Raw genomic sequence first — 4,044 nt, forward strand, 5'->3', positions numbered from 1 at the left:
ACAAGATGCAGAATACCGGTTCAAAGCAGTATTCAATGTTTAGTTCAGATTAGCTAAGGACCACGTAAGCAATACACATAGCATCATACTGTATGTCTAAAACAGGTTAGAAGAGTACATTCAGTATTTTCCCAACAGGTAACACATTTTGAATATAATTGAATTGGACTTGGTTGTAAAAACAGTCAGTGGTGGAAAGTACCTAAGTACATTTACTCAAGTACTGAACTTAAGTACAATTGTGAAGTACTTGTACTTTACTTGATTATTTCCATTTTTAGCTACTTTGTACAATTCAGAGGTAAATCTTGTACTTTTACTCCACTACATTTATGTAAAACCTTTAGTTACTTGACAGATTTGGATAAATAATGTGAAATATAATCAACTCTTAAATCAGACCTGGAGTAAATCCAGCTTTCCTGCAGCATACAAAGTCATTAAAACTAGCTGCACCTTTACCAGCGTTGATAAGGGTTATTATAATAAAAATATATCATACATATTACTCTGAAATGGTCCAATCTGCATATTAAGTACTTTTTTTAAGTTGTATCAGTTACTGGCAGGAAGTTAGTATACAAAGTGAGTGCTTTGAAAGAGAAATACAGTTACATAAATAAATAAACTAAGTGTATGTCGATTGTCTGCTTTGCCTTTGACCCTTGGGATTCAGGAAAGTTTCATTTTACACACCTTTTGAAGAAAAACAAAAGTGAAACCTATAAGAAACATCCGGCTCCCACACCTCTGCATACGTAAGCAAACTGGGCATGGCGACCAAAGATTGGCCACAACGATTGGCTAAGGGAGGGTTTATAAGCAGCATACAGTTTCTTTGAAAACAAATGGAAAGTAGTTCTTCGTTCAGAAAGAAGAAGATAAGGGCACATTTTTTAATCTATTGAAGGAAGGGGCTGGCAGATTGTGTTACTTTCATTAAACCAGTTTGATTTAACTAAATTACATTACAACAACTTGTATCTGTGGAATCTTTGTGTTGGTCACGACAACTGTCAGCCCCTGCCTATGCGGGTCTTGGACCCAACTCTGGTGAGTCAGAACATGTTCAATACATTTTCCGTGTTATCTACATCTCCTGTGTTTTATTTGTAAACAGAGTGTTTACAAAGATGTTAGGGTTAGGTTTAGAACTTTGAAAAACTATAACGTTCTTTTATGATAAGCATAAAACTAATAAAACGTAAAAAGTCATACAAACTTTAACTTTTACATTTGTTACCACCTAACTGTTCTGTCTCTTTGTTTCTCCAGAGGAGTTTAGAACTCCTCACCCTACAGGTACTCTACATTATTTTTATTTGTATATATATATATACTGAAATTACTGTACATCTGTTTAGCACATTTATTTTTTATTTACTTAAGCCTGTGCACTATTTTATGTCTTAAATTCAAATGTTTACTTACGTTATCTACTTTTATACATATTTGTTTGAGCACTGATGAAGAGCTACACATCTAAGCATTTCATTGCCATCAAATGCTTTTCCTGTAACTGCTTATAGCACCTTGGGATTGCTGTGAGCAATGAAAGGAGCTTTATAAATCAAATGTATTATTTATTATTATTATTATTATTATCAAACTTTGCGGAAACATTTGAAAAGAAGATAATTTCCGTTTTCCATGCCATGTGAAAAATGAAAACAGCATTGTATTAATATACTGGACAAGTAAGACACATCTCTTTTTATTTGATTTCATTCCAGAAACAAAACTTAAAAAAAAAACTTTTACAGAACAATTTAAATTTGAACAGTATTGCTCAGCTTTACTTGTTGACATACAGGGCTCAAACAAAAGCACAGTGTTGTGCGAGACTGTTGCGCCTGCATACTGTAGGTTGGTCTTTGTTTAACTGAAACTAAAATGCAGGATGGAAAAAGAAGCTTTAGAAAATGAAGCACTACCTCAAATGTGCATGCAGCAATACCACAGGCAAAGCATTCAGCCGTTCCTAACAGACGTGTTTTCCACTAATGACAATAAAGACTTTAACATCAGAAGATGGTAACATTTTGTTTTCTCCACTCAGACGGACAGAAGCAGACAAGAAGATCCACAAGTGCCTGAGAGTGAAGAGATGTCTTCATCCACTTCCACCGAGCAAGAACCCTCCTCACTCCAAAGGTATCGTCTAAGAAATAAAATGCTGTATTAACTGAAACTAGTTAAGTAGTAGTTACTAGGTATTGGGTCCCATGGAACTGAGTCAAGTAAATGTAAAAATACAGCTTTCAGTGGGTCGAATGAGTCGATCATAGCCAACTTCAATATTTATTTTTCTCTAACATTGATCACTCTGCATTCAAGTTACAGGAAGAGACTTAACACGTCACCACAACTTGATATTTAACAGCTTGTTTTTATTTATCTTTGTCTAAACCTTCTTCAGATCTCAATGCAAAATATAAACATGCATAAGTAAACTTACGCAACTGATCATTTAGTTTTTTTCTCCTAGCTGTGTAATTGTACTGAACTCCAGTATATAGCATTATATATATATATAGTTTGTTTCTATTCACAACAAGAAGAGATCTTCAATCCAACACATCGCCCTTTAGCACACTTAACAAAGTTAAATCAGCCATTGACAATCTGTTAGCTTTTGACAATACACTTTATGAATTCAGTACATGCAGCATTGTTGTGCTAAGCAGTTAAATAACAACCTTAAGCATATTGTTTTGTCCTGTGAATAAAGTAAAACCTTTATATTTTTGTTTTCCAGGGAAGAAGACCAGCATCAGGAAGATCATCACTCTGCCATTGATTCTAATTCAATGACAACAACAACAGCAAATATCAGTCCAAGTCCAATTCAACTATATAGTATATATTTACTAAATGTGTTGGCTGCAAATCTTATACCAAATGACAGCCTCTTTAACTTCAGCATTTTAAATAGGAGACAGATTTCCTTTACACTAGCATATATTAAGCATTACATGGATAATATTGAGCAACAAACAAATGTTCCTGACAAAAAGCTTTTTACAAAATTCATGACATTGTTTTCAAAGATACAACCTGGATTCAGTGTTGATGCAGCGTTGGACGGTAGACCTTCTACTTCTACATCTTTCTTAAAACACCGTCTTAAGGACCACCATAATCAATATGCATATGCTGGAGTTTTAATGAAAAATGGTGAAAGAATTAAGACTAAACTTGTTTATCCAGTTCATCGTAACAATTCAGCCTCCTCCACCAAATTGACCAAACACAGTGAGGAAATGTTATTGGAAGTAATCAATAGATTATTGAAGAAATATGGAGCCAAAGTTCTAAACATTTTTATATATACCTATTATAGTCCATGTTTAAAGAGAGGAAATAAATATTGTAACTGTATGACTCAACTTTATCAGAATGCCTATCAATGGTACAGGAAATTTGGCATTGTGACTGTAGTGTACTTCTCAGAGCCTTGGGGACTAAGGGGATCAGATATCTTTAAAGAGTTCTCGTATTCTGACATCTCAAGTACCAGCAGTGCTCTTTATCCATATGTTGACCAGAAAATCCACTTTACACTGGACATAAAAAAATTAAAACAAAAAAATAGGGCCATAATCCCTCATATCAAAAAGTTTAAAGATGACAGAGACGTACAAATAGCCTTTAAGTCTGCTCACAGTGCTCTTTGCGGGTTGGCAAACAGTTGTGAAGGATTTCTGAAAAGTCAGCATTTGGAGCGTGGATCGGAATGCATTGACTCAATCAAATTTCCCCCAGAGTTCCCTGATACAATCCTTGCAATTTTGAGAGAAAATTGGATTGAATTGATTAACTATTGTTTAATAAAAGAAATTACACCATATTTCAGCAATGCAGTAGTCAAACCCTTTTTGGGTGACAACGGCTTCATTCAGATTTGCCAGGTCCCGCCGGGCGCTGAGGTGGAGGAGGGAGATTATGTTGAAGTGAACAATACTTCATTTTGGTCAGATGTATGTGACAGTTTAACTGACTGAGAATCCAAGTTCAGCTTGAAGCTCACACTCATGTAACTTC

General features: G+C 34.8%; 1 long non-coding RNA gene across 1 annotated transcript; it reads left to right on the plus strand.

Moving 5' to 3' along the window:
- The first annotated feature begins 905 nt into the window (after positions 1-905).
- On the plus strand, positions 906-2,832 carry LOC104958323 (uncharacterized). The gene is made up of 4 exons (XR_799751.1): positions 906-1,053; positions 1,276-1,302; positions 2,060-2,154; positions 2,759-2,832. It is a non-coding gene; the product is annotated as an uncharacterized lncRNA (long non-coding RNA).
- The last annotated feature ends 1,212 nt before the right edge of the window (positions 2,833-4,044 follow it).

This window comes from Notothenia coriiceps, unplaced genomic scaffold, assembly GCF_000735185.1.
Source record: "Notothenia coriiceps isolate Sejong01 unplaced genomic scaffold, NC01 NC01_scaffold00028691, whole genome shotgun sequence".
Taxonomy (NCBI): domain Eukaryota; kingdom Metazoa; phylum Chordata; class Actinopteri; order Perciformes; family Nototheniidae; genus Notothenia; species Notothenia coriiceps.